The sequence below is a fragment of the Dipodomys spectabilis genome, unplaced genomic scaffold (assembly GCF_019054845.1).
Source record: "Dipodomys spectabilis isolate Male_0828 unplaced genomic scaffold, ASM1905484v1 ptg000203l, whole genome shotgun sequence".
Lineage (NCBI taxonomy): Eukaryota > Metazoa > Chordata > Mammalia > Rodentia > Heteromyidae > Dipodomys > Dipodomys spectabilis.
Window position 1 is genome coordinate 2,257,802 of NW_024870880.1, and position 24,271 is coordinate 2,282,072.

Here is a 24,271-nt window from a genome sequence, read left to right on the forward strand (position 1 = left end):
TACCACAGATTCATTTCTAGCTATTGCAGGTTACTTTCAAATCAAAATCTAATAGACTTTTTTTCTTGGTCTGATTTCAAACCACAATCATCAGATTTCGTCTTTCTGATTAGCTAGGATTAAAGAAATGAGCCACCAGTGTGGATCCTACTATTTCCTATACTAACCTAATGCACATACTTAGATAGTAATTTAAAACTGAGAGCATAGAAGCAAGATGTACAGTGATGATATTGTCCTGTCAGAAATTCAAGTTAGTAATGTAAATTTCTTCTTAAGGACATGCACAAAAAATACTTAAGAAGAAATCTGATGATGTGTGTGTATATGTGTGTATGTGTGTGTGTGTGTGTGTGTGCACGCGCGCTGTTGCAATATGTTCCACATAGAAGCACTGTGCAGGGTGTCCAGCCATTCACAGTTATTGCATGAATATCTACCTTGACTACCAACTCATGGACAATGTCTAAATGTCCACTCTAGGTTTCCCTATGAAGAGGGATATACTCATCCTCATCCCTAGTATTCATATGAATGGTCTTTTTGGAAAGTAGTCTCCGCACTTTAGTAAGCTGCAAGGCAAGCACTATACCATGAGCCACCTTCCCAGCCAAAGGATTAAAATTCTTGTCTGTAATTTGGTCAAAGGTATGTCTCTTTACGTAGGCTACTAAAAATGTGTTTACTAATTTAAGGTAAATAAATGAATTCTATTTCCATCTCTTTAAAAAAATTGTTCTGTAAATTGATCAGAAGCATGGATTTGTGGCTAGATAGGTCATTGCACATCTGTATCTTTCTTCCTCTCTCTCTTTCATGTTTCTCATAGATAATATAATTGCTCCATAATTATTCTACTTTGTTTTGCTTTTATATTTTCGGTTGTATCATTTCACTTTCTGCCCTGCAATTTCCCAAATCAGCACCACATAAACAGAAAAATCTGGAAGTGGTGCTGTGGCTCAAGTGGTAGAGCACTTGCCTTGATTTGAAGAGCTCAAGGAGAGTGCCCTGGCCCAGAGTTCAGGCCCCACAACTAATTTAAAAAAACATCTAAATCCTTTAAAATTCTAGTAACAGATCTGACTGAAATCAGTGGAATCACACTTTTCCTGTACAATGAAGGAATAGGTCCAGGCTAGGAAAGCAACTAGAGAGGCTGGCTGATTGTATCTGTGATAAACCTTTTTGGAAAATGGTATCGAGTATTACTTACTGGTGATCCACTTGTGCTGGAAGCATGATTCTGAACTATTGCTTGCTGATTCTGAACTATTGCTTTGATCATTATATTCTCCAAGAAGAAAAGTGAAATTTAATTGATAGCAAAGGACTACTAATACATTTTGACTTCTCATTAAGCATCTTCAATCATCAAAATCACCTAAAGACAATAAACAGGCCTACTTTTTTAGATGAAAACAAGTGTCTTTATAAAAAAAACAAGGAATTTAAGTAGTTATGCAAAGGACTTCTATTTTACTACTGCATTACACATTTTTTTTCTAATTTGAGTACCAATAAATTATGGATCTATTAGAAAGGTCTTATGTTGAATAGTGAGTACTCTTACACTATATCATGGTATTTCCCAAATCATTTACATAGAAGGTATTGTTTCCTATTTTCTCATTCCTAGAATAAGCTGCTCATGAAGATACCACTGGTCCTCATTTTCAGTCTGTACCTTTGAATGCGGAGGAAAATCTTCCTCTGCTCTCTATCAATCCCTACTCTCCTGGTAGAATAATTTAGAATAGTAAAAATGGAAAAAGAGAAAATAAATCACGGTGAAAAAACATACCGAAAATTCACCGGATTTTTCCAACAAGTTCAACCAACGTGAACTATACAGGAAATTCATTGACACCTCATTCCCACTGGTACTCAAAGTCTCTGGTTAGGCAATTCTGATGAAGACAAGGAACAATATGAAAAATGAGAAATGGTATCAATTACGAGAAAAAATTGAGAAGGATCCAAGTAAATTTCTTCTTTGGGATGCCGAAATTAATCGGCTTACTACAGTGCGGAGACTACTTTCCAAAAAGGCCACTCGTATAAATACTAGGGATGAGGATGAGTATACCCCTCTTCATCGAGAAGCCTACAGTGGACACTTAGATATTGTCCATGAGTTGGTAGCTCAAGGCAGATATTCATGTAATAACTGTGAATAGCTGGACACCCCTGCACAGTGCTTATATGTGGAATAATACCAGAGTGGTTTCTTTCTTACTTCATCATGATGCAGATACAAATGCCCAAACTAAAGTCCTCTTGACCACCTTGCATCTTGCTGCTGGGAATAGAAATAGCAAAGATATGCTGTATATAGTTCTGTTGAACCATTATATCAAACCAGGTTTGAAGAAGAACTTGGAAGAAACTGCATTTGATATTGCCAAAAGGATAAGTATGTATCACTACCTCTTTGAAGTTGTGAAAGGCTTTACAAATTGTTCTCCTAAATCGTAATGGTTTGGTTAAGTTCTTTAAATTTCAAAAATGCCAGTTCATCCTTTGTGTCCCTCCAAAAGTCGTAATTGTTTGGTTAAGTTTCTTAAATTTCAAAACTTTCATCATTCATGTCCTTACAAAATATTTTCACAATGCAAAGCAACAGCAATATCTTACTTTAAAAAATCATGGATTCCATGTTATTCTTCCAAGTGAATTGCCTGACATTGATGTCAAAATGTATTCAAGAGTTGTTTGTATACATCTATAATGTTTTTTGCAGAGTTTGTGATTTTTTTAAATCAGAAATAATTTTAACTTATCTGTGGAAATGAATAGTATAGAAACTTAAGTTATTCCTGGTGCTTGTCTGAAAAAAGTATATCTATGTTTGTATAATGTCCATAATCCATTTCCTTCTCTCCTAGATATATTTTGAATTCTACATTGTTTTATAATATATAGGTTAATTAATAAATGTGTCCATTCAAATTGCATTCCTTATAGAAAAAGTTTAAGATTCCTTTTTTTCCCTAGGTCCTTATAGTATTTTATTTCTTTGGGATAAGATGACAATGTTATCTAATTTCAAGTTGTGTAAAGGTTATGCTATGTAAAGGCCTTTCTAAGGTGAAGATTTAAACACTGATGTCAACCTAACTTTTAATTCTATGAATTATATATGCTGTTACACTTGTATTTTTGTAATCAACCTTTTAATAACTGTTTTTCATTTCTTGCATCTGAAAAATGAAAAATATGGAATACTTCACAAATTTTTATATCATCCTTGTGCAAGTGCCATGTTAATCTTGGTATTGTTGTCATTTGCGTAGAACTGCTGCTGAAGCCTGTAGTATCCTCTAAATTTAAGTAGTTAATGATGCAATCTTTATACAGGCATATATCCTTGGTTGCCTATTTGTAACAATGAACCCTTATTGTTCCTAAAAACGGTATTGATCTTATTTCTCTAAATTTCTGTTTATAGTGGAAAAAAACTTATATTGTATGGTGGATTGCTCACATTTGCAATTTTTCTGTCAATGACTATTTTGTCTTTTTCATTTTAAATTTGATCATATTTTGAAGCCTTTATAGCTAAGTCCAAAGGTGATGGCTTTTCAAGTACTTACTTATCAACTGAGTTAGCTTTGTGGAGCTAATGGATTCAAAGTAAGCCTTCTTAAAAGCTACATCGAAACTTCTGCAGCTTAAAATTTCCAAAATGAGGTCTTAATGGCACTAATGTCTTCCTGACCCTTTACCCTTCTTCCATGTAGGAAGAAACCAACCAGAATATCTTACCGTGACAGCATAGATTGTCTTACTGGAACAAAACTAATCTTAGTTACAAGGGATCATAGAGAGATGAATAGTTGAGAATGAATTATTCAGAATAGAAGGTATTTTCTAAAAATAGGCATGAGGATGAGTATACCCCTCTTCCTGGGGAAGCCTACAGTGGACACTTAGACCTTGTCCATGAGTTGGTAGCTAAAGGCAGATATTCAAAGTATTTTATTAAAATACCTTTGTTTATTATACCAAACATTTCAAAAGTAGCTAAAGCCAAGAAGGTGAAAATATTGTTCATATGCATGATTACCTAATGTCCTAGCCTGTCTACAATCCAACCAGGCAGGAACTTACACTACTGACTTTCTATCAACAAATATTTTCATAGCTCCTGGACAAGTCCTCGATATTAGGCCTTAAAATGGTAATGTTTTAATCACAGTGTTTCCTCTTGCCTCTAGGCTGTAAATCTCGAAATGGTAAAGATTTAGATCTAACTCTACCAAAAACTGAGGTAGAGATAATGGAACAATACTTTAAAACGGAGTTGCCTTTGATACCCTAACCACAACAAAACAATGGAAAATAATTTCTTATATTATATATACTTATATATTTTTATTTATATGTGTTGATCTTAAATTTCACACAGTGAAACTTACTAGAATTAGATGATAATTTGACAACTAAATTGATATTTATTCCCATAAATAGATTGGAATATAAATAATTATGTTTAGAATATAAAAAGTATCAATGCAATGTCTTCGGTATAAATTTGTGATACCTTCTAAGTGTTCTTGATCTTCTGAATTTACATGGTAAAAAAACAGTATTGTTTTCCTCTAATCTATAATGTATTTTACTCTGCTGCTCTGTTTATTGTTTTAAGTCGCTGGTCCCAAACTGTTTTTCTCCATATTTCTGAAGCATTCTTACTGATTTTACCAAAATTTTGATGATATGATGTCTAAAAGCTATTATTCTTCTGCAGGACCCACGGGTCCTAGGATACCAGTTCCCAGTTATCTGCATCATCAGATAACAAGAGCAAGACTTTTCACCTAGGCCCATGCAACATGCCAACAGTAAGTAATTGAAGACATGTCTCAATTTCTCATTTATTATAATATTTCAGGTCCTTAATTCCTTGCAGGATTTAGATGTAAGCTATTGAGAAATGCAAGTCAACTTAAAATGAAAGATGAGATCATAAAATATGAGAGAAAGTGCTGTAATTCAAACTTTCAATTTACAGATGACAAGCCCATTTGAGTGAACAAAATCACAAATGTCACAAGAATATTTTTAATACCTTCTCCTAATGATTAATGAAAGATTTCAGCCCAGCATAAGTAGGCCAAAAATACTTCCTGGAACAGTAGATCCATACATGGTCTACCAAGGCTAGGAAATCTTGACTTAGAAGTCAAATATAATTTAGAAAAACTTTGATTGAGAAGATCCTTAGAGCTTCAAAAAACTGTTACTTCAGTAAAACTTGGTTCTGTAGTATAAAAATGTTGTCATTCTCAAACCAATGATAACCTACATTTAATCTTCTGAAAGTAAATTCCTTTTCAAATAAACTTTTTAAAATCACATTCGCCAGAATAACACTTGGCAAGTAGATGATAGTGACATTACAAGTTTTTCAATGTAGGGGCAAGTTACAATAGAATTGATTTATTTACCCAGCACTAATCCCAAACAAGTTCAACCATTCATTAAATTGTAGAAATATTACCCCCCACACCATTGGCATTGTTCAAGTAGATGCCTTCCCGAAATGTGTTAAACAGATCAGCATCCTATATTTCAAACCCAAATATTAGCTAATAAAGTAAATTTCATCACATAAGAAGGTACATTTTAAAAAGTCACTAATAGTTGCCTTATCATGCGTTGTTTTATGTGTTCCCTGTTTAACATAGTTAGAAATATGACTTCAAGTCTTGAATATGGATACTCATCAGAGATGTGACAAACATAAAATCTGTCTTCTATTTCTATCATATACCTCTATAGTAGTAAATCTTAGTTTTCTTCTTTTTCCAAATAAATAAAATAATCACACCATTTTACAAAGCCATTTATAAAAACTAGTACAATAAATTCTAAGCCATTTTTAAACTTTTTTGTTGACTAAAGATTAATGTTCCAAATGGATTAGAATAAAATCATGTCTAGGTGCTTCACATCTCCAGTCTTGCAAATGAATTATGGAAATATAAGCTGACATCACTTCATGTATATGCGGGATTGAAACTGCAGGAGATGTATATAAACCTTTCAAAATATTAACAGACAGTTTAACAGAATGACTATCAGGAAATTGAAACCTGAGAGGAATAATAGTAAAGACATAGAATGAATGAAAAATGGAACAAGGGCAAGTATATCTAGAACACTCAATATACACATGTAATAAATGAAGTGGTAAATCTGAAATAAATCTTGGAGAAGGGGGTTGGTAGAGAATGATAGAAGGAGTGACTCTGATCCTGGAGCATTTGACAATTACATGGACATATTCAATTGTAATATACTTGCACAACCTTTTGAAATTCAGTTAAAAACACAACAACAAACAAAAAAACACAAAAATCGCAACCAAACAACAATCTCAAGAGAGTATGAATATGACCTATCAAAATTTTAAGCAGTTAATGAAGGGCAGTCTTGGGAAAAGCAAACAAAGCTGTTCAAAGAGGGCAGTTTGGGGTAGGGGAGAATTTAGAACAGATTAAGTACATTGTCAAAGGTTATAAAGCACCTACATCTACTGCGAATATTTTCATCTGCTAGTGCTCTTTGTCTGAACTGGACATTCCAGTCATGAGGCACACTTGATAGCTTGTGAAGATAGAATGGAAGAAACAAGATCAAAAACGCATTATTCTACTGGAGAGAAAACATTTCTCTGTGTTTCCTCTCATCTGTCTTCATTACTCTTTTTTCATACCTTTAATAAAATCAAGTGATTTTGAATTATATCTTTCCTTCTTTGTTCTGGCAAAGTAATTGTTCAAATTATTTCACTAAATTTTATTTCCCATTATTTTCTATCATACTGTTTACTTGTCCAAGTGAGTCCATTAAACTTCCCCTTTGCATTTGGTTGCCATGAAAACTCAACATCTATGTTAATGAGGATAAAATGTAATGCAAAACTTTGTCTCCAAAAAACCAGTTCAAGAACCTGTAATCACAAATATTTAGCTATAATTTTTTTCTTTTTTCTTTTACCTTGAAAATCTTCTCTTGTCTAAAGTGCCCTCAAAAATAAATACTCTACCTTGAGAGCATTGGCACCCACCCCTGGGTATCTAGAGAGGGAACAGACTTTAGAAAGGAAACCTCCAGTTTCAAAAGTGAATCATTTGGGTTTGAGGAACACCAGCGAACTCTTCATTTGTTTGTTTAGCTTTACTTGATAATGTAACCCAGTTCTTGAACGGCAGTAGATTAGAAAAATTTTAGGGCATTAAATATTAAAAAAAAAAACAAAAATAAATAAATACTCCACCACATTTTGCTTCAATCACTTCTAACCTCAAAGATATTTTTTGCTAACAAGATGCTTAGAAGAAACCAAAGAATACTCCTCTTTTATCTTCACTCTTAAGACTCTCCTTAGATACCATATCAAGAACAGTGAAGTTATTCTTTGCAGAATTATTTCAATAGATTATTTTTCTCATGGTCTTGCATTTGCTCAACAAAATGTATGGAGAAGAATAGAGTTAAATCACCCATTCCTTGGATTACAGTGTCTGTTACAAAGGCAATACTTCTATGTCTTACTTCTCTGTTCTCCTCTTTGCTCTTGACTGATTTCCAATTAATCACAGCTTCTTAGCTTCAGGTCTAGTAAAGCTGAAGGACTATAAGGCCTCCCGCACTGCTATATCTTCATGGTTTCTCTTTCAAAACTCTTTTATTTGGATGTGGAATTTATTTTCATGTCTTCAATGTGTTCTTCAATACACTGAGCCAAATAGACTCTGTAAAATCACTTTAGGTAGCAAAAACATTAAGACAATCTACATCAAAAAGTTTTGGTCTCCCTCCACTGCAGAAACCAATACACTTAGCTAAGGCTTCTAAGAACGTGTTTTCTTACCTTTTCAATATTCTCAATTCTTTTCTGATCCCAAAAGTTTTTGGCTTATGTAATAAGAGAAGTCTTCATTATCTCATGTTAATAAGGATATTATATTTTTGAGCTACTTAGAAATGCGAAATAATTGGTTTGATGTATCCAATCAGATTTTTTTCTGTGTTTCACTGCTTCACGGGGAAAGAAATTGTGGAAAGTATTACAAACAGAAAAGTGTAAACCCAATACCTTCTTTCATTGTGGAGGACACTCTCTCCCTAAATAATTTGAACCAAATTATCTTATTCAGAAAATTACTGTTTGGTAATTAAAGTCAATTCACAAATTTTAATTTCTTTTTTTTTTTTTTTTTTTTTTTTACAAAATTTGTGTTTAAATTCTACTACAACCTTGTTTTCACACAGTAAGAGTATTTTTCCTGGTTAAGGACAATTCTCAAGGGAATCTACATGATTTACAGCAAGGTTTGTGAGGTTTGTTTATTTAGTGTGAAAATGAGCCATCTTACCCACATTGCTCCATCTCAGCTAAGTCTCTATGGATTTCTTTACATGAAAGCCTATTTTCCCAGGTAATTTTAAATTTTCTTAATAGGTTAAGTTGTGAAAAAGGTTGAACAATTAAAATTTACCTGTCATAAACTTTTAAAGTTTTTTGAAATTCCTTTATCAGAATCACGAATTCACCAATCCTAATTCCACCTTTACCATAAAAACAGTTAATATATTTTTTCCTGATACACTGTCCATGAAACTATTATTTTCCAGTGGCTTTGTTATGCATGTATATGATCATATGAGCGGATGCTGAGCAAAATGAACTCCAAGCTATGGAAACAGAGATATTTATTTGCAGTTGTTGTTTGTAATGTACAATGTGATTTCTATTTTCTTTGGGATTTTCCTCTATGGTTTATTCCCTGCTGTATTTGATTTTGGTACCCTGTGTATTGAGCATGCATTTACCTTAATTAGGGAAGGGAACAGGAACAACAAAATGGCGAGACAGAGGACAAAGGGCAAACCAATGCAATAGCAATACTCACAAGACAATAAGTTGGAAATGTACATTACAACTTGTGAGGCATATTGGGGTGAAGTAAAACTGTGAGAAAAATGAGAGAGGGAGTAACAAGTTTGAAAAATTGTGTTTTCACTAGCTTACAATTGCTGTAACCCCACTGCACATCATTTTGACATTAAAATTAAATTTTAAAAATAAGTTGCATGAAATAATATTTCACTGTATTGGTATAGTAAATATTATTCTTTATGTAGTAACTTTTAAAAATCAGTACTATTTGGCATCTAATTTGAATTTTAATCAAAGGGCCATCAACTTGAATGTTGTCCAACTAGACAATATTTTCACAATATACTTGCCAATATTTTGAAAAAAGAATAAATGTAGTACTTTCTCATGCTAAAACAGAAAACACTTTAATTCTACGGAAAGCCAGAACTTTTAAAAGTAAATAAGTTGTTAAGAGGACAGAATATATGTGTTCTTCAAAATTCTTATGACTAATAACTACTCATTTTGAAATAATGAACATTCCATATATGCATTTTCCAATGGGGTGTTACAGATAGAGAAGTGAACAGAAAAATAGCCACATTCTGAAATAGTATAAAACTATGAAACATCAGTTATAATTAATTCTTCAAGAGTAAGCAATTATTTATCAGATTAAGCTATTATTTCTATGACCATCAATCCCAAGGTTTATGCAATAAAGTAATCTGAGACCAACAATTTCCAACTTGTAGGGTGCACCTCAAAATTCCCTTAATTCACATCACGAATAGCTTATCTCCATTTTGAAAAAACACTACACCTCTGCTAGTGTGATACCCTCCGTGTTCTGGAAAAAGCACCACAATAAATTGGGTTGCATCATTTTTCCTCCACTGGAATTCTTGCAAATATTATTTATATTTATACTTTTTTAGCTATCATAGATAAACAGAATGCTAATATCAGAAGATTACATTTCAAAACCCACCCAGGCAGGAAGGTTCCCTAGATTCTTATCTCCAATAAACTTCTCAGCAAAAGCCAGACACAAGTGGTACTGAGGTTGAAGTGGTAGGGCACAAGCCTTGAGCATAAACAGCCTCAGAGACAGTGTCCATGCCCAGAGTTCAACCCCTAGCACAAAACAATAAAACAAAAATAAAAACAAACCCCAAACCTAGCATTTTTCTCATTGTATACAGAGACACATAACTAAGGAAATTGCTTCCTGTGTTACATACAGGTAGAAGAAAGAAGAAGTCACACAATTATTCTCTTCATACAATGTTATACCAAAGCCTCAAAAAATTGCCTTTTTCTAAAGTTATAAATTAATATCATCTATTGTTGGCAACTCTGTCTACATTATTCACATTATCGTTTTATACATGAACTGTTTGAAATCTCTATTAACAGACTTCTAATTATAACTCTCTTGAAAGTATATTCCAGGCAAATAGAATGTAAGAAACATTTGTAAATTTTTCAATTAAACCTTCTACTTAAAAAGAATTTTGTAGTATCCTATAGAATATGAAATTACAAACAAAACCAAAATATATATTTTAAATCTAAACTCTAATTAAGCAAGATCTATAAATTCTTACATTAGACGAACTTTGCTATATCTTCAGGCTTAATCTTTTGTAATCCTTCATCCTTTTCTTGGAATCTAACAGAATGATGATTACTTACTTTTTCAAGTTCTGGATGGGAATCATGAGCCATTTTGCATCTAGGAATGTTCTGTAATGAAGAGACCATTTAAAAGCAGAACTGAGGATTATATATGAGTTGCATTTCAATAGGAAACTACTTCTCAAAACATTATGACAAAATTAGCCCAACCTTCCAACTGCGTATTCCTTTCTTGTTTGGTTTCTTTTATTAAGACAAAATTATACTACCTGGTGCAGGAAGGGTGTCACTATGTAATTCCAGTTTGTAAACTCCTGTCAGTCTGAGTGCTAGAATCCTAGGCTTGTATCACATTGACCCGCCATAGTTTCTTGCTTTATTTAATCTAGATACAAACTAGCAATTCTGAACTTCTCCAATGATATCATCCACTAGACTGCTCCGACTGTTCATGTACTATTTTAAAAGATGTTCTAACATTTCACAGAGGATATGATCATTTTCAGATACACATTTCGGGTCTCTGATTCATTCCTCCATGGATCTGATCCTTTCATAATGATTACTTGACTCTCTTACTATCTCTGGTCCCTATCTATGTAATATTCTTAAACTTTTTTGAAGAAACTTCACTTGAGGAGTTTCTAACATTAAAAATTATGACTTGATTCTCATCTTACTGAGGACATATTATCTATTGTTTCCTAACTTTTCTACATATTCTGAGAATTGCTTCATTTGTGTATTTGTGTGTGCACATATAAGTGCCTCTGTGTTTATGTGTATGTTTGTATGTATGTATGCAAAAGCCTCAAGCTCTTATTCAGCCATTTTGCTCATGACTGGTATTCCATCACTTGAGCCATTCTTCTAATACAGCTTTTGGCTGGTTAATTATAAATAGTGTCTCAAAGTCTGTTCTCCCCAGGCTGGATCCTAACCTGAGCTGAATAGCAGAGGGACAGAGCCCAGGACCAGAGTTCAAGTGCCAAGACCACCACCAACAAAAAATATATAAGTAAAGGAAAGAGAAAAATGTGATCTTATCCACCAGTTCATGGCTAGTATAATCCCTGCTCTCTCAAGATGGACTTTTTTTTTCCAGTTAAGTCCATGATCTTATATCTGACTTGCATTGTAAACAGAATTATTCTTCCATTCTACTGTCTACAAATTTGCGTGATTAACAAGCGTGATTTATAAAGAGAGTGGCCTCATACTTCGTATTCCTCGTAGGAGTAATGCTTTCCCTATATCACTCTCATAATTCTACATACTGGACTTGGCTTTATTGTTTCAATGTTGCCTTATTTATAGAGTCTTCTATACTTAAACACAGAACTTCTCTTTCTCCTATTATTGCTATTGTTTCCCTAACTGTTAACTCATGTACACTTGGGAAATAATGTGCAGCATATATACTCATAAAAAATGATCTGAGAACCTTCTTCCCATTTAAAATTCGCCTTAATTTACAGAGCACTTACAAAGTTTGAACTCAATATACTCATGGATAATGTATTTATAAGCAATATAATTGGTATTTTCTCTTTACTAAGTTGTCTCTGAAACACGTGTTACATCAGGTCCAAAGGTGCCCTTGTGTTATTTCGGTGAAGCCAGAAAACATTCATTATACCACAAGCAGCACCATCGATTGTTCCTGGAAGTAACTGTTCCTGGATGTGGAAACTGATCCTAGGAGGGGAATGGAACAAAGAGGATTGACAAAGATCAAGTTAACTTGTGTTTTCCTTTTTATTGTATAAGAGAAGGACAAAGATGGCGACAAAGCAGTAGGGAAACACCGAAGCTCTCCCCAACCAAAAAGATAGTTCGAGTTCCAATGCTTAATCTCCCCAAGAGACCGACAACAACAAAAAGACGAACACTCAGAGACAAACAGGAGGTGGAAAATAACAAAAAAGAAAGAGAGGAAAAGAAGAATTTCAGAACAGAGAAGAGCAGAAGACCCCTCCCCTAACATTCACTGGCCACATGGCAGCATGCCAAGCCGTGGCCAGCCGGCATGGCGGGGGCTGCCAGAGTCCCAGAGACATAGGGGGCTGCCTGCAGATCACTCATGCAGAATCTGCCTGAGGTACAGGTGTCAGACCCATTGATTGGGACAACCCGATGGGGGCTGCCAGGGTCTCAGAGACACAGGGAGCTACGTGCAGATGCAGAAGCCGCCTGAGCGTGGACACTGTTTACCTGACAGCTTCGACAGAGGCAGAGACAGAAGAGAAACACAGAGACACCACCCCTAGCCCAGCCTGCAACCACCCCAACTGAACTCGGATTGCAACAGCAACTGACAACCTACGCCACACAGAAACAACTAGCTCCAGGGTGAATACCCCACAGGGGACAGTGTATCCCTCAAGGGAGACCAGATCTGGAGGGAATCCCCAGACCCTGACCCAGACTCCCTACCCCAACACCCGGAACACAGGACCCACTAAAACTGGGAAATGTTTGAGAGCTCCACCGGCCCTGGGAACACACTCTGCTGGCCAGGCTAGAGCAAGAGCACCCCTGGAAGAGAGCTTAGACAGCCAAGCCAGGAACAGTGCCCCTGGGTCAAGACAACCAACAGTAGCAGAAATTTAAACTGTGTACCCCAGGCTGCATAACCTAGGTGGTATACACAGCAGCACAGGCCTAACTGGCGTGCCCCAGGCGGGGGGCCAGAACCAGGCCTGGCGATCCAGTGCCTGAACAACAGAGCCAATTCCTCCCAACTGAGCATACGCCTCAGCAGAGGGATGAAAAACAGGGAACTCTATCCCTTGGGAAGTACATCTGTGACAACAAAAGACCTGGAGGCTCAGGACAAGAGAAGCCCAAACCCCACCAAAACCCAACCCATATACTCTAGGCTGGGATTGGGCAACACAGGCCACCAGCACCTGATAGTAGGCAGGAGCTCAGGCTGGTAAGGTGGCTTAGCAGTAGAGTGATAGTCTTGGGTGCATGAGGCCCTGGATCTGATTCCTCAGCATCACATGAGCAGAAAGGGTCAGAAGTGGTGCTGTGGCTCAAATGGTAGGGTGCCAGCCTTGAGCTGAAGAGCTGATGGACAGCACCCAAACCTAGAGTTCAAGCCTACAACCGGCTCCCCAAAAAAACAACCAAACAAACAAAAACATCAGGAGCCCATTGCCAACTCCAGCATCTGGAAGAGTGCATCCAGAGCATCTGATCTTGTCAAGAGCACTCATAGGAGCAAACATGAACAGTCTAGGGTGCTCAACCCTTCCAAAGGCAGGAATTGCCAGGGATCTACAGCAGAGAGCTGAGAATCCTATGTAGGTTAGACCAGCAGCTGGAAGTATACCCCTAACAGAACCCAGATCAGGCACAGACTCTCTGCACCAATACAGAATCAGCAACCAAGCAAAAACAGACACACCAAAACAAAATTGCAAATTAGTCTCCAATAATCCCTGAACCCCCATGAGAAAATCACAGAGAAAAATTACAAGGTTTATCACTACCCAGGATAGCAAGCTATCCTCAATAGCCAGCAGCCATGCAGGGGAGAGCCCCAGTGGGAGCAAAACAGGAATGGAAGAAAAAAACTAAATCCAAGGGTTGCTGAGGCAATGACTCAAGAAATAAAGCGAGAAATAGATCAGAAATTAAAAGAGCACAAGGATGAACTATCAAAAGAGATACAAGATATCAAACAGGAGATGCATTCAAAAATAGAGGCTGCACAAAGCTCAGTAAGAAGTGAGATAAATGCCAAATTAGAGGTAGTACATACCTCATTAAGAGGTGAGATCAATAGTTTGAGAACCAACATCGAATCCATAAAGGAATCCATTTCCTCCATGCAAATGACAATAGAAGTCACGGTGAACAGAGTGAACGAAATGGAATGTAGAGTGTCAGATACAGAAGACAGAACACACCAACTGGAACAAAAAGTGACAGATATGGAAAAATCACTCAAATTAAGCCAAAGGGAAATTCAAGAGAAAGAAGATAATGCCAAAAAATTTAACCTTCATATAATTGGAGTGGACGAAGGTGGGGAATTTCAGAGCAAGGGAATGCAACACCTATTCCACAAGATAATCGGTGAAAATTTTCCCCACCGCAAAAAAGAACATCTTACCTACATAACAGAAGCATATAGAACACCCAACAAGCAAGATCCCAGGAAAAACACTTCTAGACACATTATAGTAAAAACGATAGATCTGAATAATAAGGAAACAAACTTGCATGCAGCAAAAATGAAGAAGGAGCTATACAACAATGGGAAAAAATTTAGAATCACTGCAGCTCTCTCCACACAAACACTGAATGCAAGAAAGACCTGGGAAAATACCATACGAGCCCTGAGAGCCAATAACTGCCAACCCAGACTAATATACCCAGCAAAGCTAGGATTTACATTTGATGGAGAGAGCTGAAAATTTTTAATAGCAAAGAAAAACTAAATGAATATATAAACATTAAGCCAGCATTACAAACAATACTAAAAGAAGGAACACAACCTGAAGAAAGCAATCAGGAACAGGGACTCGCATCAGACAGGCAGTAATAGAAGTCTAACTGAGCAAGTGCAGGAGGAAAGGAAAGAAGAAAAAGTTAGGAAAACAGGGAATGATAGGGACCACAATGCATCTCTCTGTACTATCACTTAATATTAACTGGCTTAATTAGCCAATCAAAAGAAAAGAAACTGCAGATTGGATCAGAAAACATGACCTATCCTGTTGCCTTCAGGAAACCCACCACTCAGCCGAACATACAAGCAAACTCAGAGTGAAGGGTTGGAAAAGGATCTACCAATCAAATGTCCCCAGTGAGAAAGCTGGTGTAGCAATCCTGATATCTGAGAAAGTAAATTTTCATTAAAATCAATTCAAAAAGACAAGGACGGACACTGCATATTAATACAGGGAACAATCCAAAAGAAGGATATTAGCATCATCGTAATAACAATTCACTTAAATAATTGTTTTTCTTCTTCAGACTATTAGTAGAACCATATTTAATCCTAGCTTTTATATAAACAGGAATAGAATTTTTCTTGTCTTATTTTACTTTTTTGACTTGGTCAAATTTTCCTGATTTTGTAGACCAGGTTTTTCTCCATGAATAATTTTCAGGGCATTTCTGCGTATTATGTATAATACAATTAAGAGATTTTCGGCCAAAGAAAACAACTCAGAATTCTTGAGGTTAATGACTATACACTGCACTTGGCACTGCATTTGTCATCTTGGTGTTACAACAATAGATAATCTATATTGAAAGTTGTGTTCTTTTTGTTTTCCCATTTAAAGCCATATGAAGCATTTAAGGTGTATAGCATGTTAACTGTGGGAGTATAAGCTTGTAATCTTTTAAAATATTTTTATTGTAAAAATACTGTTTAGAGCGGTTACAGTTACATGAGTAAGGTAATGAGTACATTTCCTGTTGAGCATTGTTACCCATCCTTTGTTTTCCTCCTACAATTCCTTCCCTGCATACTTCCCTAACTCTTCTGTCTACATACCTTGAAGTTGTGAAGTTCATTTTCAAGATAGTGTATTGTACATCTCATTGTTACAATTGGTCAACCTGTATACTATTTCAACATTTTGTTAGCCTTCCCATCCCCAAATTAGAAAATTGTATATACAAGATGAAAGGAACCGCAATAAAATACAGTGACAACTGAGGATATATGAGCTGGTAATCTTTAGCCTTTAAATTCCAAAACAAGATTAAGCAATGAAAGATAAAATTTTTTTCTAATTTAATTTAATTTTTTTGTGTGAACATACTGTACAGAGGGGTTACAATTACATGGGCAGGATAATGCATACATTTCTTATCAAGCATTGCAGCCTCCTCCTTTGTTTACCCTTCACATCCCTTCCCTACCTCCCCCCTATCTCTCCACCACCCAATCCTCCCCCTTCCACCCCCCCGCAAAAGCATTGTAAAGCTCGTTTTCGACATGAACTTGTACTTCTCATTGTTGCAACAGGTCCACCTGTATCCTTAAACAACTGGTTTTTCCCCATCTCCTCCACAAGTTATACTGACATCAAATATAGTGAAAGCAGGTGTTAAACTGTGGGGGAGCGACATACAAAGCAACAAAGAGATAATCTTATAAATGCGTTAGAAACAAATGCATGAAATAAAAAAGCATTAAAATACATATCTAAGGGTTCATTTTCCTAACATCACATTATCTGACCTTTTCCGCTTGACTCATACATACACAAGATATTGCAAATAAGGAAAAAGATGAGACCTATGTTTCTTTGGGCTTGGCTTACTTCACTTAATATAATTTTTTCCAAGATTTTCCATTTCCTAACAAATGGGGCAGTGTCATTCTTTCTGATGGAGGCATAGAATTCCACTGTGTATATATACCACATTTTCTTGATCCATTCATCTACTGAGGGGCATCTGGGTTGGTTCCATATCTTAGCTATGGTAAATAATGCTGCAATAAACATAGTTGTGCTGGTAGCTTTAGTGTGGTCTTGTTTGTGAACATTTGCGTAAATGCCCAAAAGTGGGATTGCTGGGTCATAGGGAAGCTCTATGTGAAGTCTTTTCAGGAACCTCCATACTGCTTTCCAAAGTGGATGAACAAGTTTAAACTCCCACCAACAATGCAGTAAGGTTCCCTTCTGTCCATATTCCCTCCAGCATCTGTTGTTGTTAGAGTTCTTGATTATAGCCATTCTAACTGGGGTGAGGTGGTATCTCAATGTTGTTTTGATTTGCATTTCTTTTATGGCTAGGGAGGTTGAGCATTTCTTCATGGGTCTACTGGCCATCCTTCTTTCTTCTTCAGAAAAGTTTCTCTTCAAATCTTTAGCCCACTTATTTATTGGGCAGTTGTTTCTTTGAGGATTTGTTGCTGGGGGATTTAATTTTTTGAGTTCCAAGTATATTTTAGATATGAGACCCTTGTCCGTTGTATGCCTAGTGAAGCTCTTCTCCCAATCTATGGGCTTTCTATTGATCTTGCTAGCTATGTCCTTTGCCATGCAGAAGCTCTGCAACTGCATACAATCCCATTTGTCCAAGCTTTCTTTGAATTGTTGTGTTTCCCGGTCTCTCCACAGTAAATTTCGGCCGGAGCCAAGGAGATCTAGGGTTTCTCCTATTCCATTCTGTAATTTTTTCAGAATGTCTGCTTTGACTTCGAGGTCTTTGATCCATTTGGAGTTGATTCTGGTGCAGTATGATATATAAAGATCTAGCTTTAGTTTTCTACAATTTTGCCAGCAGCATTTACTAAAGAGCCTCTCTTTCTTCCATTCTATTGTTTTAGCTCCCTTATCAAAGATTAGATGGCTATAGTTCTGTGGGTTCATTTCTGGATTTTCAATTCTATTCCATTTGTCCTGTGGTCTGTTCGTGTGTCAGTACCAAGCTGTTTTGATTACTATGGCTTTATAGTAGAGTTTGAAATTTGGTATTGATATTCCTCCAGCAGTGTTCTTTCCGTTGAGGAGCGTTTTTGCTATTCGGGGTCTTTTATTGTTCCATATGAATTTTTGGATTGCCTCTTCTCTTTCCTTGAAGAATGAGGTTGGAATTTTGATCGATATTGCGTTGAATTTGTAGATAGCCTTGGGAAGTATTGCCATTTTCACGATGTTAATCTTTCCAATACACGAGCATGGGAGGTTTTGCCATTTTCTAAGTCCTGTTTTGATTTCCTTTTTCAAGATTTTAAAGTTTTCATCATAGAGGTCCTTCACTTCTTTGGTTAAGTTAATTCCTAGGTATATTTTTCTTTGTGGGTTATTACAAATGGAGTTGTTTTCCTAATTTCAGCCACACTTTTCTCACTGTTGGCATACAGAAAAGATGTTGATTTTGGGGTGTTAATTTTATACCCTGCATCTTTGCCAAAGTTTTGAATCAGCTTGAGTAATTTGGGAGTGGAGTCTATGGGATTCTTTAAATATAAGATCATGTCATCTGCAAAGAGGGAGAGTTTTATTTCTTCTTTTCCTACTTGGATCCCCTTTATGTCTGCATCTTGTCTTATTGCTGTAGCTAAGCATTCTAATATTAGATTGAAGAGAAGTGGAGAGTATAATGCTGGCTGTAGGTTTGTCATATACAGCCTTTTTTGTATTGAGGAATGTTCCATGGATTCCTAATTTTTCCAAAATCTTCATCATAAAGTGGTGTTGGATCTTGTCAAATGCTTTTTCTGCATCTATTGAGATAATCTTGTGGTTCTTATTCTTGCTCCTGTTGATGTGATGAATAATATTAAGTGATTTGCATATATTGAACCAGCTTTGCATCCCTGAAATGAATCCTGTTTGATCGTTGTGTATGAAGTTTTGGATGAATTGTTGAAGACGATTGGCCAAAATTATTTTGAGAAGTTCTGCATCAATGTTCATCAAAAAAAATTTGTCTGTAGTTCTCTTTCTTTGATGAGTCCCTGCATGGTTTTGGGATGAGGGTTATGCTGGCTTCATAGAATGTGCTTGGTAGTGAACTGTCTCATTCAATTTCATTGAAGATTTGGAGGAGTACTGGTGTGAGCTCTGCTTTGAAGGCCTTGTAAAATTCCACTGTGAAACCATCAGATCCTGGACTTTTCTTAGCTATGAGGTCTCTTATTGCTGTTTCTATTTCAATGCTTGATATGGGCCTGTTAAAGTGGTTTAACTCATCTTGGTTTAGTTTTGGCATGTCAATATTTGCTAGGAAAAGGTCCATTTCTGTCAAGTTCTCAAACTTATTAGCATAAAGTTTTGAGAAGTATTCCCTTATAATGTCCTGAATCTTGGTTGTTTCTGTGCTGATGTTTCCATTCTCATCTCTGAATTTATTTATTTGCGTGTGTTCTCTTCTTTTTCTGATAAGATTTGCTAAGGGTCTGTCAATTTTGTTAATTTTTTCGAAGAACCAACTCTTTGTTTTGTTGATTCTTTCTATAGTTTTTTGGATTCTAATTCATTTAATTCTGATTTAATTTTAATCATTTCTTTCCGTCTACTGGATTGGGGTTTATCTTGCTGCTCTTTTTCAAAGAGGTTTAGCTGTGTCATTAAATTGTTGGTTTCAGATCTCTCCAATTTGTTGATGTATGAGCTCAGAGCCATAAACTTTCCTCTGAGTACTGCCTTTGCTGTTTCCCAGAGGAGATGGTAATTTGTGTGTTCATTTTTGTTGAATAGCATGAACATTTGAATTTCCTTTCTAATCTCTTCCATGACCCACTGGTGATTCAGCAGTGTGTTCTTTAGCCTCCATGTGATACCGGACTTTCTTTGGTGACTTTTGGTGTTGAGTTCTAATCTTATTCTCTTGTGGTCAGAGAGAAGGCAAGGTATAACTTCAATGTTTCTGAATTTAGACAAGTTTTTTTTGTGGCATAAAATGTGGTCTATTTTAGAAAATGTCCCATGTGCTGCTGAGAAAACGTGTATTCTGATGCTGCTGGGTGAAATGTTTGGTAGATGTCTGTAAAATCTCGTTGATCTATGCAGCTGTTTAGATCTGCAGTTTCTCTGTTGTGTTTTTGCCGGGTTGATCTATCTAGTGGGGAGAGTGGTGTGTTAAAATCCCCAACAATTAATGTCTTTGGATCTATATGGGATTTGAGTTAAAGTAGTGTTTCTTGGATAAATTTGGGTGCTCCATTGTTTGGCGAATAGATATTTAGAAATGCAATATCCTGCTGAAGGAGAGATCCTTAATTAGTATGTAGCGACCTTCTTTATGTCTTCTCTCGAATTTTAATTTGAAGTCTATTTTATCTGATATTAGGATTGCACCTTCCGCTTGTTTATGGGGGCCGTTTGCTTGGTAGATTTTGCTCCAGCCTTTCACATTGAAAATGTGTTTGTTTTTACGGGCAAGATGTGACTCCTGAAGGCAGCAGATAGAAGGATTTTGTTTTTTAATTCAACTAGACAGTCTATGTCGCTTAATTGGAGAGTTAAGTCCATTAATGTTAAGAGATAGGACTGAGAGGTATTTGGGAGTTCCTGCCATGTTTTCCACCTTCTTGGCGGTTGCGAAAACTGGGTTCTTCCTATGGTTCTTGGATTCTCAGTTTGGGTGCTGTTTCTTGGCCTTTATTGTGGTCTTGTTGGTTTTCTATGTGTAGGACATCTTTAAGAACCTTTTGTAGGGCTGATTTGGTGGAGATGTGATAAAATTTTTTCATAAGGATAATCTCAGCCTTCTGACTGATGCTCTGATTCTTTCATTAAAATAAAATCCTGTTAGAATCAAGTTCTGATCCAGGGTAAAATGCAAATACCCATGGAAATGATGACATTAAGTTGGTATTAATTAAATATGCGTTCTTATTAATGAAATACCATAGAGAAGGTTTTTACAAAAACTGTACAAAAATTGGACGATAGCAAGAGGGATTTCAGACAAAGGCATTATAGTGGGTAAAGTGTGTCAAATTTTCCAAACTGGAACTGCATGCTGGGAAAAAGAATAAATACACAGGGAGGAGTAACTTACTGTTTTAGATGAGCAACGTTAAGATGGATCATTATGTAAGAAGAAAGTTTGTATTTGGTTATTTCTAACTAGCAGACACTTTTCTATTCATAAAAAATGAATACTAGAATGAAAATCCAAAAGAACTTTGATGATATATTTAATATTTTGGAGACTGCAAATATTTTCAGTGATAAAAACAGTTCAATTAATTATGGAATTTATAAGCACTGGACTTCCATGTAATCATTATAAGTGATATTCTTAGAACAGTATGAAATTTCTAAGGATGTTATTGGGTAGGAAATATATGCATGATACAATGATAAGAAAAGCAAAGTATAAAGTAGGCTCACACCTTATTCCTACCTACTCACCAGGGTGAAATTTGAAGATCATGGTTCAAAGCCAGCCCCCAGAGAAAATCCTTTCCACCACCAAAATTCCAGAAGTGGAGCTATGGATAGCATTGAGGGGAAAAAAGCAAAGAACAATGTGCAGGCCCCAGTTTTGGCAATAAACAAATGAATAATCAAACAAATATATGAACCCAAATTATAAGCATATATATATATATATATATATATATATATATATATATATATATATGCATATATGCAAGGCAGAGGGGTATAACCGTGGTGTTCCAGTGTTCACATTGTGGAGCTCCATGATGGAAACAGCACAAATATTTACTTAAAGGAAATCAAAAGTGACAATATGTTGGAAATGATTTGTACACCTTGGGCAGTGGGATTGAGAGAGCCAAGAAAAGAGGACGAAAAATGTGGGAGGGTGTAACAAGTTACACAAGAAATGTTATACTGCCTTATTTATGTAACTGTAACCCCTCTGTACATCACCTTGACAATAATATTAAAATTCCAAAAAAACAGAACGAAGCTTTTAATTATGATATTATATTTAAAAGTTTATTTTAAAAGAATTTTAGGCATGTTTTAAATTTCTAATGAATTGCCCCACTCTACTGGATTATACTGTAATATTGGAAGAATTATTTACACATGTTTCCATGTGTAAGGACCCCAATCAAAATTCCACAAAGAAATACCAACATGGAACAAAGGGTCCTAACCATAATACATTACTTCTACAGCAAATCAATCTTCCAAATTCACATAACTTAATCATTTAAAGACAAATGATGAACCAACGTCTCCATTTGTAGAAATACATACTTGCAACAAGGATGGAAAAGGCATGGATAGCCAAAGTGAATGATACACAATATTAAGGAAGAGTCCATACATAAAGGAGTGTTTCATGCACATTTACAACTCTAAATCTGGGAAAGTCAGTTATCTTTGTCATACTAATAGAAAAACACAAAAAAGCTAACTGTGGGATTCAAAAAGATTGCCTGAGAACAGGTGTTCATTATGACAACACAGCAACTTCATTGCAAATTACTATGTCTCTCTTTCCTTGTCTTATTCCCACCTCATTCTTGAATTCGGAAGGTCAGATTCTAGGGAGCCGGTTCTTTTAGCTCCAGTAATTAATGAAAAGGAATAGGTGATTGGAGATACAATTTCTTCACATTGGATTCTCATTCTTTATTAAGCTTACTGAGTACTAATGGATCCATGAAACACAAGAAAATCTTAAGTTTTCCACTAATTTTTTAAATGCCTGCTGTAAGAAGAATCAAAATTAACGAAAGAAATATTGATGCACCCAGATATGTTAAACAAATACTCTCAAACTTACAGAATAAAATAGATCCCAATACGATAATACTAGGAGACTTTAACACACCCGTCTCACCAAAGGACAGGTCTATCAACCAGAGGATTGGCAAAGAAGCTACCGAATTAATTGAGGCCATACTTCAAGAGGAATTAACTGACATCTACTGAGTATTTCACCCTAAAACAACACAGTACACATTCTTCCCAGCAGCTCATGGAACTTTCTCCAAAATAGACCATATCATAGTGCATGCAAGGAACTTAAGCAAATACAAAGGGATCGACATAATCCCCTGTATCCTCTCTGACCACAGTGGAATCCAGCTAGTTCTCAATAACAAAGCATACCGCAGAAATTTCTCTAATACATGGAAATTGAACAGCACACTCCTCAGCAATGCCTGGGTAACAGAAGAGATCAGAGAAGAAATAATATATTTCCTACAACTCAATGAAAATGAAAACACTTCGCAAAGAAACTTATGGGACAGAGCAAAAGCAGTCCTGAGGGGCAAATTTATTGCCCTCAGTGCCCACATCAACAGAATGGAGACAGGCCAAGTAAATAATCTCATGTTGGAATTAAAACAGCTAGAAAAAACAAGAAAAAAATGGAACCTAAAATTACTAGACGGAGACAGATAACCAAATTAAGAGCAGAGCTTAACCAATTACAAAATCAGAAAATTATAGCCAAAATTAACCAAACAAAAAGCTGGTTCTTTGAAAAAATAAACAAAATTGATGGACCATTGGAAAAATTAATTAAAAAAAGAAGAGAGGAAACCTATTTTAACAGGATTAGGTATGCCACGGGAAAAATCACAACCCGTAACTAAGATATCCAAACAATCCTAAGGGACTACTTTCAAAAGTTATACTCTCTAAAGGAAGAAAACCTGGCAGAAATGGATGCATTTTTAGAGAAATACAAGTTGCCCAAGCTGAGCAAAAAAGAAATAAACCGGAGGAGCATACGTGTCACAGATAGGAGGACCTCGATCCAGCCCAGCCAGAGCATATATTGTGTCTCTGTTTCAGAAATGCCCAAGACAGAAAGTTGGCTCCTCAGAGCCAGGGAGAGGAAACAAGCAGGGGTCATGGTGCCCCCAGGGGAGTGTCTGACCTCGGTAAGGGTGGTTTGGGGGCGGCCCCTCACCTGTGCTGCTGGGAGAAGCTGCTGGAGGCTGCTCCAGGTACGGCGAGCAGTGATGGCAATGGTATTGTGGACAAATGGGCCCAAAGTAGAGAACCAGGTCCAGGGATCAGGTTGGGGCTTTAATCGGGCTGGCAGCACGCCATTGCCTGATATTTGAAATCTTGAAACTTGGGAAAGGGGGAAAGTGGCTGGGGCCACTTTCTCAATTTCCTACTATACTCCGAAGTCGCCTTGAGTCTCTTCCTCACCACTCAAACACCTCACCTTCCTCAACTGCTGGTAGTGGTGTAAACTAACAGTGGGAATCCCGGTGCTACCAGGCAGCATGGAATGTGGGCGTGGCCACCAATCTTGAATCCCATTGGTCAGAAAGAACCATGAAAGAAAGGGGGT

General features: G+C 36.3%; 1 non-coding gene across 1 annotated transcript; it reads right to left on the reverse strand.

Annotated features, from left to right (window-relative positions):
- Positions 1-3,213: 3,213 nt before the first annotated feature.
- LOC122122093 lies at positions 3,214-3,317 on the reverse strand. Its single transcript, XR_006150111.1, has one exon. It is a non-coding gene; the product is annotated as a U6 spliceosomal RNA (small nuclear RNA).
- Positions 3,318-24,271: the final 20,954 nt, after the last annotated feature.